The sequence below is a fragment of the Schistocerca serialis genome, chromosome 5 (assembly GCF_023864345.2).
Source record: "Schistocerca serialis cubense isolate TAMUIC-IGC-003099 chromosome 5, iqSchSeri2.2, whole genome shotgun sequence".
NCBI classification, from domain to species: domain Eukaryota; kingdom Metazoa; phylum Arthropoda; class Insecta; order Orthoptera; family Acrididae; genus Schistocerca; species Schistocerca serialis.
Window position 1 is genome coordinate 164,624,999 of NC_064642.1, and position 14,756 is coordinate 164,639,754.

General features: G+C 45.7%; 1 long non-coding RNA gene and 1 other non-coding gene across 2 annotated transcripts in view; one reads left to right on the top strand and one right to left on the bottom strand.

The window, feature by feature from the left end:
- LOC126481261 (uncharacterized) overlaps positions 1-14,756 on the bottom strand; it is a 583,716-nt gene that overhangs the window by 368,819 nt on the left and 200,141 nt on the right. The gene's annotated exons all lie outside the window — the stretch shown is intronic.
- On the top strand, positions 4,134-4,216 carry Trnas-gga (transfer RNA serine (anticodon GGA)). The gene is given in 2 exon segments: positions 4,134-4,173; positions 4,183-4,216. It is a non-coding gene; the product is annotated as a tRNA-Ser (tRNA).

Here is a 14,756-nt window from a genome sequence, read left to right on the forward strand (position 1 = left end):
ATACTGAGGCCAGTTGTTACACTGGGCAGCTTCTTATATGCGAATCTTGCAATAAATGCTGGAACCAATGAACTTCCCTTACAGTAGTCCTTAGCACCCGGCGAAATAAACAGTTCCTCTGCATATATCATGAAGGTGGGCTGTCAATATTAAAGAGTTTGAAAGAGGAAAATTGTTTCCCTGTTGGAATTTTTTTCTTCGTGTATTTTTTACGTTGCTTTTCAGTATATGCTGTATCATGTCGAAGTCTTACTTATGGTCAGTGATAAAATGTTTACAATTTCTCTACAATTGAGAACTGGTGCTTATCTGTAACTGACATGGGGCAATTTGTTACAGTTTTATTGGGGTTAGTTGCTACAGAGTAACAGCCACTCGATGTCACGTGCAGTGGACTAATATGTATTTTCCTTGTGAAGGCAACAAGAGAAATTACAAAAAGAAGACAAACAGAGGCACTACGCCAGAAGAAATATATAGTGAAGTGGAAGAAGAAGTAATGTCAGTTTGCCAGTAATTTTTAAAAATAATATAGGCTTTTCTATAATATTGATAGAAAAACTACATTTGAAAGAAAAGCAACAATAAATAGTGCAAAACTGTATAAATTTTTATCATTGCTTAATAGGCTACAATTGTAACAGCTTACCCCACCCACTGTAACAAAATTCCCCAATGTGGGATAACTGTGACAGTGTGCATGACCGGAAATAATGTCAAGTCACAAGAGCAGAGCATAAGAACAAAAATAAGCGACGAGTCTGTAATAATGGTGCTACATTATAAGGTATTTCGCATCAAAATAGTTCTAAATCCTTGCTATAGCAAAATTGACAAAAATTATACCAACCAGCCGCAGACTGCGCACCTCCTCGTTAGCTATCCGATCTGTCTGTCCAGTTTTGAGCATACTACTGTAGCACCACGTTTCAAAAGCTTCTGTTGTCTTCTCATCGAAACTGCTTATCGTCCTTGTACAAGGCTGAGATCCAGATACTTTCAGAAAAGGCTTCTTAATGAAAATTTATATTACCTGTTTACAAATTCATTTTTTCTTGCAATCGCTAATCGAAATTTTGTGTCCTCACCACTTCCTCAGTTATTTTGCTGCCCAAACAGAAACATTCATGTGCTACTTTCAGTGTCTCATTTCCTAATCTAATAACGTTAGCATCAGCTAATTCAGATCGACCACATACCATTACCCTTGGTTTACTTTTGTTGATATTAATTTTATAATCTCTTTACAACAAACTATCCATTCCATTGGACTGTTATTCGAAGTCTTTCGCGTATCTGACAGAATTACAATGTCATAGGTAAGCCTCCATTTTTTTATTTCTTCTTGCCATACTTTCTTAGAATTTTATTGGCTTTCGGGCCGTGCCTATTCCGCCATGTTAGTAGTGGAATGTCAATTACGAGGATTCGAGCGTAAGGACAACGGCCAGTCCCCGAGCGGAGAAAATCTCCGAGCACTCCAAGAATCGTACCCGAGCCCCTTCACTTAGCAATCCACTGAGCTGTCCCCTTCGTTTTCTTTACTCTTTGCTCAATTTACAGGTTGCAAACATGTGAGATAGGAAACAACGCTGTCTCACACCCTTCTCAACTATTGCTTTTCTTTCAATTTGCCACGCGGGGTAGCCGCGCTGTCTCAAGCGTCTTGTCACGGTCCGCGAGGCTCCCCCCCGTCGGAGGTTATAGTCGTCCCTTGGGCATGGATGTGTTTGTCGTCGTCAGCGTAAGTTAGTTTAAGTTAGATTAAGTTAGATTAAATAGTGTGTAAGCTTAGGGACCGATGACCTCAGCAGTTTGGTCCCGTAAGACCTTACCACAAATTTCCAAAATTTATTTCAGGTCCTTTGCCTGTTGCAACTGCTGTCTGTTTTCAGTAAAACTTGTAAATAATCTTTCGCCCGTTGTATATTATCGATAATACCTTTAAAACCTTTGATTTCCAGTCAACATTGTCAAAAGTTTGACCCTAATTTATACAAGCTGAGATAAGAAACACAATCTTTTATGACAAAAAACTGTGCCAAAAGTATGTCTCAACGAGGTACTAGATTGGTTAAAGAGACTCAGAGAAACTAACTCATTCATCCATGGTCTGTGGAAGATATTGCATCTGTGGTATCAGAACAACAATCCCAATGATAATAATGTTTAAGAATCTTTGGGTGGCTGTGAAGACCAGTATTTGCGTCCTTGTTGAATTTTCTTTTGTAGGTATTAGGTCGTCTCTGTGCCACAATCCTAGAGACATGATTAGAGGCTATTAAGGCTTAAACTTCTATGGTTAATCTCCATAAAGCAAAATGCACGAGAAGTCGCTATAGTGTTTAAAAGCCGTCCCTGTCAGAACCATAGTAGGAGCATAGGGTAATTCATTTTATACTGTGTGAAACTGTACAATTTGTGGAAGTATACATTGTGACAGAGTACTCAGCTGATAGAGGTCTGAATCGAGGCTCAACGAAGAACGTAAAGGGCCTTTAGCATCCACTACAAAGAGAAAGAGTCTGCAGGAGCATAATAAACGACTATTCTCTTGAGGAGTAGCAGGTAGTTGGGCTGCACATTAGCTGTGAGGCCGCTGCCAGAGACGGGAGAGGTGGAAAAAACCGGCGCGCCCTCTCAGGTCTGACGTGGCGATGGCGCGCCGCCAGCCCAGTCCCCCAGTGAGGAGTTACGGCTCGCCAGGTGCTCTCGTGTCGCCCCGCCGCCTTCTCCTTGATCTACTGAGCTTCCCCCTCAACCTCTGTGTCTTCGTACACACGATGCGCACTGACAGAATATGGTGCTCGGTTGGCTCAAACGAGCTAGGGCTACCCAAACTAACTTTCGTCGCAGTCATTTGCTATTCGCATCTGTCGTAGCTTTCCTAACCAGTAATTAAAGCGGATGGAAAAAAATATATCGCTTTGCTTCTAACGTCACATGTGTTACTGAATTTTCTAGGAGTTATGCAGTTGGTCCTAAGCCGTCGCTCACGAAACCATTTACAACAGTGTTCCTTATTAAACCTGAACGTTTCACAACGTGGGTGTTTATTTCATTTTATTTTTTTTACTGATTTGTTTATCTGGCATCAGTAGTATAGCTACTCCCCGTCTTACATCTAAGCAGGCATTATACATATTTTACATCATGTTAATTACAATACACAAGTTATAAGAAGTCTTACATTTAATATGGGATGCAATAGTTAGAAATAACTGTGATATAAATAGCAGAATAATTAGAGGATACGGTATGAAAAAAAAGCACTCCGTCTTCAGGCCACGAGTGGCCCACCGGGACCAACCGACCGCTGTGTCATCCTCAGTGGAGGATCGGATAGGAGGGGCGTGGGATCAGCACACCGCTCTCCCGGTCGTTATGTGGTATTCTTGACCGAAGCCGCTACTAATCGGTCGAGTAGCTCCTCAATTGGCATCACGAGACTGAGTGCACCCCGAAAAATGGCAACAGCTCATGGCGGCCGGGATGGTCACCCATCCAAGTGCCGGCCACGCCCGACAGCGCTTAACTTCGGTGATCTCACGGGAACCAGTGTGTTCACGGCGGCAAGGCCGTTGCCTATACGGTATGAAAAAGCACAGTTTATACTGAGTCATGAAAAGTAAAACAGTACAAACTGCTGGCTGTTAGATTTAAACTGAGGCCACTGGCAGTAATGGACGAATCTGAAGAGAGAGAAGGGGAGAGAGGCGAACGTGAGAGAAGTAATGGAGGAAGGGAAAAGAAAGTAGCGTGGCTATGAAACGAAAAGAGAAAGGGTATCATTTGCTATACTCATTGCAGAGGAAAACTGGCCATACATGATAATATTTTTAGGGAAAATTTATGAAGTTAACAGGAAAAAGCGCTTCTTAAATGCAGTAAGATACCGAACTGTGTGCAAAGGATAGTTCGTTAAGCGGTCGACAGCGACAACCGAGACAGAGTTTGTGGCAGCAGCTGTCAGTCAAGTTAAGACTTAAAACTACTGGTTCTTTACGTCTCACCCCTTACATCAGGGTGGGTGGGGAACAGACGATGACAAGTATTAATGGTTAGCGCTAACCGTCTAGAGTTCTACTGCTCGTGTCGTATTGTATTATATCGCAGTTTCTTACTGTAGGCCGGCCTGAGTGGCCGAGCGGTTCAAGGCGCTACAGTCTGGAACAGCGTGATCGCTACGGCGCAGGTTCGAATCCTGCCTCGGGCATGGATGTGTGTGATGGTCTTAGGTTAGTTAGGTTTAAGTACATTCCTGGAAATGGAAAAAAGAACACATTGACACCGGTGTGTCAGACCCACCATACTTGCTCCGGACACTGCGAGAGGGCTGTACAAGCAATGATCACACGCACGGCACAGCGGACACACCAGGAACCGCGGTGTTGGCCGTCGAATGGCGCTAGCTGCGCAGCATTTGTGCACCGCCGCCGTCAGTGTCAGCCAGTTTGCCGTGGCATACGGAGCTCCATCGCAGTCTTTAACACTGGTAGCATGCCGCGACAGCGTGGACGTGAACCGTATGTGCAGTTGACGGACTTTGAGCGAGGGCGTATAGTGGGCATGCGGGAGGCCGGGTCGACGTACCGCCGAATTGCTCAACACGTGGGGCGTGAGGTCTCCACAGTACATCGATGTTGTCGCCAGTGGTCGGCGGAAGGTGCACGTGCCCGTCGACCTGGGACCGGACCGCAGCGACGCACGGATGCACGCCAAGACCGTACGATCCTACGCAGTGCCGTAGGGGACCGCACCGCCACTTCCCAGCAAATTAGGGACACTGTTGCTCCTGGGGTATCGGCGAGGACCATTCGCAACAGTCTCCATGAAGCTGGGCTACGGTCCCGCACATCGTTAGGCCGTCTTCCGCTCACGCCCCAACATCGTGCAGCCCGCCTCCAGTGGTGCCGCGACAGGCGTGAATGGAGGGACGAATGGAGACGTGTCGTCTTCAGCGATGAGAGTCGCTTCTGCCTTGGTGCCAATGAGGGCCGTATGCGTGTTTGGCGCCGTGCAGGTGAGCGCCACAATCAGGACTGCATACGACCGAGGCACACAGGGCCAACACCCGGCATCATGGTGTGGGGAGCGATCTCCTACACTGGCCGTACACCACTGGTGATCGTCGAGGGGACACTGAATAGTGCACGGTACATCCAAACCGTCATCGAACCCATCGTTCTACCATTCCTAGACCGGCAAGGGAACTTGCTGTTCCAACAGGACAATGCACGTCCGCATGTATCCCGTGCCACCCAACGTGCTCTAGAAGGTGTAAGTCAACTACCCTGGCCAGCAAGATCTCCGGATCTGTCCCCCATTGAGCATGTTTGGAACTGAATGAAGCGTCGTCTCACGCGGTCTGCACGTCCAGCACGAACGCTGGTCCAAGTGAGGCGCCAGGTGGAAATGGCATGGCAAGCCGTTCCACAGAACTACATCCAGCATCTCTACGATCGTCTCCATGGGAGAATAGCAGCCTGCATTGCTGCGAAAGGTGGATATACACTGTACTAGTGCCGACATTGTGCATGCTCTGTTGCCTGTGTCTATGTGCCTGTGGTTCTGTCAGTGTGATCATGTGATGTATCTGACCCCAGGAATGTGTCAATAAAGTTTCCCCTTCCTGGGACAATGAATTCATGGTGTTCTTATTTCAATTTTCAGGAGTGTAGTTCTAAGTTCTAGGGGACTGATGACTTCAGCAGTTAAGTCCCATAGAGCTCAGAGCCATTTGAATTTGAATGCTACTGTAGCAGTATCTATTTCACAAAACAGTTTCTAATGTCTACAGCAGCGGGAACTAACATTATTATATTTCCAGTTTCTTGCATGTTAAAACTGTGTACCAGAGCGGGAATCGAACCACGAACCTTGTCTTTCATAGAGAAAGACAAAGCTTTAATTCTGCGCACACTGAACCACAGTGTCGTTTTCATTCTTGAAATCTCTTAAACTTTAAGCAATTTCTTCGCGATATCCTTATTCCTTGGAATGCTGGTCCACCAAGATGAGCAGGAGAGTTTCTGTGGAGTTTGGAAAGAAGGAGAGAGGTACTGGCAGACTTCAGATTGAGAGGACTGGTCGCCAAGTGGTGCCAGGATAACTCACGCCATAAGAGCGTCAGTGTCCGGTTAGAGTCTCGATCACATTTTAGTCTGCTAAGAAGTTTCAGAACTGTGCTTACTGCGCCATAGGGTGAAAGATTCGTCCTGGTAATTTGATATATCACTAACTACAGCCATATTCCTGTTCCATGTACTGGCCGTTCTTATTAGGCAAACGCTGCCACGGGAATCATGCCCGAAAACGTGAGGCTTATGGTTTTAGTATGTCTAAAACTGTGTGTTCCAATGCATCTGGCTAGCCAACAGCATAATGTTCAAACAGGAGGTGGAGATGTTCTCGATTGGGGGATGTTTACATTAGATGACATGGGGTGCCAAGTGGGCCTACCATTGCCTCTCCAACTAACGATTCAGAAACCCGATGTTCGACAATGTGCAGTGGTTTTATCTCTTATAGCTACGTAAAGTAATCTCTGCTTTCAGCAAGACAATGCACAACAACATCGCTTCTAAACTATGTCACAATAGTTTGATGAACATTCCACGGTCATGAAAGTACTTTTATAGCTTCTCAAGACACTTGAAATCAACAAACACTGCTGGGACGCGATACAACTATACTCTGCAAACCATTCAGAAATGTAAAGAGGATATTTCTTATTGTACCACACATTAGAGTTCCTTCCCATGCCATTTGAGCCGTGTTGGCTCCTATAGACATTGTATGTGATTACGCTCTTTGACTGTTACCAAGCAACGCGCGTGGCGCCACAGAGGGCGTGCGCAGTGTGTCCAGAAACCATATAGAAGGAGTGGCCTCGCGAGGTGCAGTCTTCGTCTGGCGGTCAACAGTCAAGGTTCCAGCTGGTAACTGGAGCCTCACCTCCACTCCGAGTGGACAAGCTGAGTGGGTGTGTATTTTGAAACGTTATTTTAAATGTATTTCTGGCTGCGGACAATAAGAAATATAATTTGGGGCACCTGAAAGAGCTGCCCACTTTCGTGAAGGGGTTATAATGGTTTGTTAAATGTATTTCAATCAAATGTAGAAGTACCAGTGACTACTATTTGGACAGATGCTGTAAAACGGAGCTTACAATACTGTGAAGTGGTGCCGGATTTGAGTGCTTCTTGCATTTGCATCATTGTAAAAGTCAACTAACTGGACATCCGCTATCATTTATAACTGCATAGTAAGCTCTTGAGCAATTTTTGTTATTCTGTTACTTGAGCACAACATTCATTTATTAGCCGGGTGGAGTGGCCGTGCGGTCCTAGGCGCTACAGTCTGGAGCCGAGCGACCGCTACGGTCGCAGGTTCGAATCCTGCCTCGGGCATGGATGTGTGTGATGTCCTTAGGTTAGTTAGGTTTAATTAGTTCTAAGTTCTAGGCGACTAATGACCTCAGAAGATAAGTCGTATAGTGCTCAAAGCCATTTGAACCAGCCATTCGTTTATTTAAATCATTTTTTTAATTGTGTGAACGATGCTAATTTGACACATTGGTCCTCTACTCCCCAAACACGTCACTCTGTACCGATGTCACTATTCGCGTATGGAACGTCTGGATACTGAAGGCTTAAATGCCCCTTTGGACACTGCAATTAGTTGTGCCGTTGCGGTCACTACAGAAGCAATTAATAGGAGGCTGCACATTATTTCTAGATTTCTCACGTGTTAGTTGTTCTGGAAACTTTGTAGGTAGGCTTTCACAGAATAGATGGCGTCTGTCAAGAAACTTCTGCAAGTTCTTCACCATCTCAGAGAAGTTCACCTACGACAAACCGTTGATCATCCTTGCTGCCCTTGTTCGCAGCCATTCAGTATCGCCTGTTCTACACGGCTGGACAAAAATGTGGAAACACCACAAGAAATGCAGGCTTGAACATAAAGGCAGGAGCTAGCCAAGCCTGCAGGTTGCGCTGTTTTATTTGACCACAAACGGCACCTGTGCACTGTCCGCAAAATGTTGTGTCACTCGCGGTCAGAACAGTGTTCTGTGAAGTCGTGGGTGCATTATATCGGAGTTACGTGAATTCTAACGTGGTCAGATTGTTGATAGTTGTGTGTTGGGTACTTTCCTAACCGAGGTAGCCGAAGTATTTGGTGTTTCAAGAGGCCCCGTATCGAAGGTTATTCCGCAAAAAGGGAAAGGGGGGGAACATCATCCGCGTAGTCATAACGTGGACGAAACTACTTGCTGAGTGCTCGAACAGTCTACGGGTATACTGCCGGTTCATAGTGTCCAACGGGCACAATATTTCGGCGACCAGACATGTCGCCATCGTCAGGTGCGCTGACGATGGTGACATGTCTGATCGCCGAAATATTCTGGCCATTGGACATTACGAACCGGCAGTATACCCGTGGACTGTTCGAGCAACAAATACGCCGGGAGAAACTGAAGAATCACATCATATACTTGTTGAGTGATCGTGACAGCCTGAAGCTGAAGACCATTATGGCGAAAAATAAGGGTACGGCGGTTGAAAAAGTCGCTGGAACTGGATATCGCGCTCGGAAATCCTGTCGGCATCAAAATAAGTCGAAGGGAGCTCCATAAGCAGGGAAATGCAGGGTGAACTGGAATACTAAATCCACTCACAAGTTATGCAAATTCCCTTAACAGGAAAAGATGCTGCCGGAACCATAAAACCTGGACTACGGAACAACAGAAGAAAGTCGTTTAGTAGGATGACTCTTCCTTGTTTCGGACTGTTTCCAATTTCTGGCCGAGTTTACGTCCCAAAAGTGGAAACATGGCGGGGGTTCAGTGAGGATTTGGGCAGCCATGGGCTCGATGGTTACTTTGCAAGGCCATATTGTTACCAAGTGTTAGGCGACCACATTTCCTCCCTCGCACAGTACAAGGTTTGTTTCCCAATTGTAATGGCGTGGTCCAAGAGGACAGGGCGCATGTTCACACAGCTCGCATCGTTCAGCACTGGTTCTGTGAGCACGAGGACGAATTGTCCCATTCCTCATGGCCGTCACAGTCATCAGACCTCAATGTTAATTAGCCTAGTGGTCTACTTTGGAGAGAAGAGTGCGTGATCACTATTTTGATCAGCGTTAACTGAAATTGACACTATTTTTCAGTAGTAATGGTATAAGATTCCCTTGAAAAGCATGCAGAACCTGCATTTATCCATTCCTAGACGCTTGTGGGCTGTTTTGAGTGCCAGTGGTTCCCTGCACGGTATTAGACATGGTAATGTGTTGGGGTTTTGGTTTGTCGTCCTCCTTATTTACTACGGGCATCACGCGTCGCAAAAGAGTTTCCTCAGTCTACTTTGTAGACTTGCCACATTTTTCCAGCATTCTGCAAATGAACCGAAGTCAGCTACCTGCGTTAGCAACAACTCAGCTTTCGTGATCATTCCATTTGATATCCCTATCAAATGTTACACCTAGGCGTTCGTTTAAGTTGACTGATTATAATTTCGTTGATGTTTGAGTCGTAGGATACTGCTTTTCTGCGTTTGTAAGTTTTGAATGTCTAAAACAGACTAATATGACGGCCACGGGACACTCAGCCTGCCGCCCAGACACAATAATCGCCTAGCACTGGATCTGGCCGGCCGGTGTGGCCGAGCGGTTCTAGGCGCTTCAGTCCGGAACCGCGCGACCGCTACGGTCGCAGGTTCCAATCCTGCCTCGGGCACGGCTGTGTGTGATGTCCTTAGGTTGGTTAGGTTTAAGTAGTTTTAAGTTCTAGGGGACTGATGACCTCAGATGTTAAGTCTTATTGCGCTCAGAGCCATTTGAACCACTGGATCGGCAAACACCCATGCAGTTTTGAGCTCTGGAAAGCCACAGGATGTTGATCGAGCCGTTATAGCGTGCCCAAATAGGTAACGGACTGGTCGCCAATGCAAACCCATATTGTCAGGCTAGAGTGAAAGCATGTGTTTCCAGATATAAAGGAACTTCTAAGGGCAGAGATTACAAATGGACATGACCGCAAGAACTGGCACCTCAACATTTGACGGATGACATCCAATTTGCGAAGCGAGGGGATGCCTTGCAGGAATAAGTTTCTTGACGGTTGTCTGTCATCTTTCTGCGGTGGGAATCGCGGACAGTACGCAACAGTTAGAGGAACTTGCAAAATAATTAGTTTGGCCAGTCTGTGCACAAGGAGAGACTCTGGAGAACCAGTCATCGTTTGGGGGACTTGACTTTGAGACACTAAAGACGAGATTCGGCAGTAGAGGCTTCATTTGGAGACGCCAGAATAGAGACATAAATTGTACCCCTGATGAGACTCGACTTCTGAGCGAAGCTCCGGCCGCATCGATAAGACACTCACCACCCGCCGTAAGACTCCTATAACCCGAGATGAACTGTCTGCTATGTTTTCCCCAAAGTATATGCTATTCTTACTTGTTTACATATGAGTCGCTATGCGAATGGTGATTTTTAATTAAATGTATTAAAGAATTGGTCTTCAATATGGGCGGTTGTCCATTTGTGAACTGCACTAATCATTGTATAATAGTTTTAGCATGTTCAGATTTCCAAGTGATCCCGTACGAAGAAAGAGATGGGTCATAAATTGCCGCAGAGATAACTGGCAAACACGACCTGGAGCTCAGTTGTGCACTGCATGCGTATGTTAATACATTCATGTTCAGAAAGAAACAGAACACCTTGAATGATTGGAGGTGGTCGTTCATATATTCACAGGACATATACGATAGTATCTTCTGCAGAAATGATCAGCACTTCAGTCACCTCGGTTCAGAATGTGTCCTGTTGTCCAGTAGGCGGAGGGTCCGCCATGGGCCCTGACAACCTGTTGCATGCGTGATGGCATCGACGCGTATCAGGTGCAAGTGATGTTCTGTGGTATAGCCATCCATGCTGCATTCACCTGGTTCCAAAGTTCATCTGTGGTGGTTGTTCCCATTGGGTCACAGCACTGTAAACGTGGTTTCACGGTATCCCAGACATTTTCGATTGCGACAAGTCTGGAGATATTGCGGCGGGCCACCGCAAAAGATTGACATTCTGTGACACCAAGAAGGTACATCTTCATGCAGCAACATGTGGTGGTGCATTGTCTTGCTGAAAAATGGCGTCTGGAGTGTTGTACAGAAATAGCATGGCTGCAGGTCGCAGAAAATCATTCACCTAGATCACATTGGTCACAGTCTCTTGGACGCTCGCCAAGTATGACCTACTAGATAGTGTCGGAAGTTCCATGCGGCTTTTCGCAGATGATGCTGTAGCATACAGAGAAGTTGCAGCATTAGAAAATTTCAGCGAAATGCAGGAAGATCTGCAGCGGATAGGCACTTGGTGCAGGGAGTGGCAACTGACCCTTAACATAGACAAATGTAATGTATTGCGAAAACATAGAAAGAAGGATCCTTTATTGTATGATTATATGATAGCGGAACAAACACTGGTAGCAGTTACTTCTGTCAAATATCTGGGAGTATGCGTACGGAACGATTTAAAGTGGAATGATAATATAAAATTAATTGTTGATAAGGCGGGTGCCAGGTTGAGATTCCCAAGAGTGCTTAGAAAATGTAGTCCATCGACAAAGGAGGTGGCTTACAAAACACTCGTTACACCTATACTAATGTATTGCTCATCAGTGTGGGATGTGTACCAGGTCGGGTTAACAGAGGAGATAAATAAGATCCAAAGAAGAGCGGCGCGTTTCGTCACAGGGTTATTAGGTAAGCGTGATAGCGTTACGGAGATGTTTAGCAAACTCAAGTGGCAGACTCTGCAAGAGAGGCGCTCTGCATCGCGGTGTAGCTTGCTGTCCAGGTTTCGAGAGGGTGCATTTCTGGATGAGGTATCGAATATATTGCTTCACGAATGTAAAATCAGAGATCTGAGCGCGCACGGAGGCTTTCCGGCAGTCGTTCTTCCCGCGAACCATACGCGACTGGAACAGGAATGGGAGGTAATGACAGTGGCACGTAAAGTGCCCTCCGCCACACACCGTTGGGTGGCTTGCAGAGTATAAATGTAGATGTAGATGTAGATGTAGATGTAATTTGTGGTTGTACCCAACAGCATCCCACACCATGCTGTCACTTACCATCTAGTGAAGTCATCGTAAGGTCAAAACCAACTGCAACAAAACCAATTGCAAAATGATTTAGACAAGACATCTATGTTGAAGAGGTTGGCACAGGAGAGGAATCCGTAGCGGGCCACATCAAACCAGTCAGACTGATGACTCAAAAAGAAAAAGGATCTATGTGGTGCGAAAAGCGGAACATGTAATGAAAGGTGTGATGCCATCCACATTAGTAGTAAAACGTATCAGATTTAGGTTGCATGATGAAGCATAGAAATCCGAAGGCTGTCAATTCAACAATTACGAACAACTTAAATTGGATGGATCACGTAGATAATGTTGTGGGGAAGACCAACCAAAAGCTGCTTTTTGGTGGAAGAACACTTAGAAGATGTAACAAATCCACCAAAGAGACACCTGCGCTACGATCATCCGTCATCTGCTAGAATACTGCTATCCGGTACAGGATCCTTATCAGACGTGATTGACGGAGGACATCGAAAGAGTTCAAAGAAGGGCAGCTCGTTTTGTATTATTGTCAAATAGGGGATAGAGCGTCACGAATATGATACACGAGTTGGGGCGGCAATCAGTAAAACAAAGGCGTTTTTCGATGCGGCCAGATCTTTTCACATAATTTCAGTCCCGAACTTTCTTCTCCAAAGGCGAAAATATTTCACCGATACCCATCTACAAAAAGAGAAATGATCATCGTAATAAAGTAAGAGAAATCAGAGCTCGAACCGAGAAATGGTTTTGCCTGCACGCCGTTCGAGACTGGAACGGTAAAAAAAATGGTTCAAGTGGGTCTGAGCACTATGTGGCTTAACATCTGAGGTCATCAGCCCCCTAGAACTTAGAACTACTTAAACCTAACTAACCTAAGTACATCACACACATCCATGCCCGAGGCAGGATTCGAACCTGCGACCGTAGCGACCGCGTGGTTCCAGACTGAAGCGCCTAGAACCGCTCGGCCACACCGACCGGCTGTGAATTGCAAAGCAGTCACGTAGATGTAAATGTAGAGCTCCTTCTCTGTCTCTGATGGGCTCGTCGTCGACTGTACCTTAAATCTTAATCTTCCTTCCTTTTTCCTAGTCCGGAAAATATTCTTAATCCTGAGAGGTTTCCTGTCAGAAAAGTTATCCTACTTAGTTAACAGAATGTGATAGTGCCCCTCTGCCAGTCTCCTCCGAGGTTAATCAGTTGCCCATGGCTCATTTATTACTGTGACCCACTGTGCCTGTATGAATGAAATACGGTCACCAGATTTATTCGAAAGAGCAATCGCCCACATAAATCTAAAAAGTGTGCACAGAAATACTACGGACTAAAGGCCATCAGTTTGATCCTATAGACAGCATTACTGTGCACTCGGTAGACTCCAGAATACAAGACAAGTGAAAGTAGCAACACATAATCTATTATCAGGGCAGGTTGTGTAAAAGACCTATGAACAGTGAGACCTCTGAGACAGCGCGTCCTTCACGGGGAACACTACACGGTACGTATCATCTCTACCTCAATCCGTCTAGAAGTGACCTCTCGTCCCAGCATGAAAACCGTTGGCGTTTCTTAGGCGGTTGGATTTAGCTAATCTCCAGCACTGGTTGCTCCCATGTTGCCACCCAACTGATCTTTGTAAGAGCGCTGCTTCCACGAGAACGACAGAAGAATTTTTCTGTTTTAAGTTTCCTGGTAAGCAGCTTTCGACGAGTCCTGTGAGTGATATTATCTTTGTCTTCTTCGCCGAATTTGAACTACACGGTCTCGCTCTCACTTCTGTTCCCAAGAAGTGGACGTAGTACAAAGTCCCCCCCACCACCACCACCACCGGAAAACTGATCAAGAACTATGTGCCGCGCTAAATGTGCGCCATAATGAGCCTCTGTTATCTCCCTCGTTCGCTTCACTGTTTCAAAACATAATACAGTTTGTTTGAAAATTTTAATGTGTCCTAGAATCTGTACGAAATAACATACACTATCCTCGTTTCTGGTGTTTGATTCATCAGCTCTCCAAGTTTGGCTCCCCTGCAGTTGGCAGGTCTGCTTGAACTTGAGACGGCACCAGTGCTGTTTTTTCCTCTCTTCCCTCAGTTCAGTCCAGGCGTGTGTGCAGTGTAGTCCAGGGCAACTCAGAAACAATGTGTACTCCGCAACAGAAAGCGCAGTGTGTTATTTGGCTTGTGAAAACTGAATCAGTTATAGCAATGCAATGTAATTTTAGACGTCAGTCACCTACAGCAAAAATTATCTGTCATTGGCTAAAGTCTTTCAAGGAAGCCAGTAGTTCAAATGGCTCTGAGCACTATGGGACTTAACTTCTGAGGTCATCAGTCCCTTATAACGTAGAACTACTTAAACCTAACTAACCTACGTACATCACACTCATTCATGCCCAAAGCAGGATTCAAGCCTGCGACCGTAGCGGTCGCGCGGTTCCAGACTGTAGCGTCTAGAACCACTCGGCTACCTCGGCCAGCCATAAAAAAATGTTGTGTACAGTGAAAAGATCAGAGATATCAATCATTTACTGGAAAGAACCGTCGCGGTGGTTGGGAAAGTTACACCTGAAATGTTGGTGAACACATGGCTAGAAGTGGAATATCATCTCGACGTGTGTAGGGCAA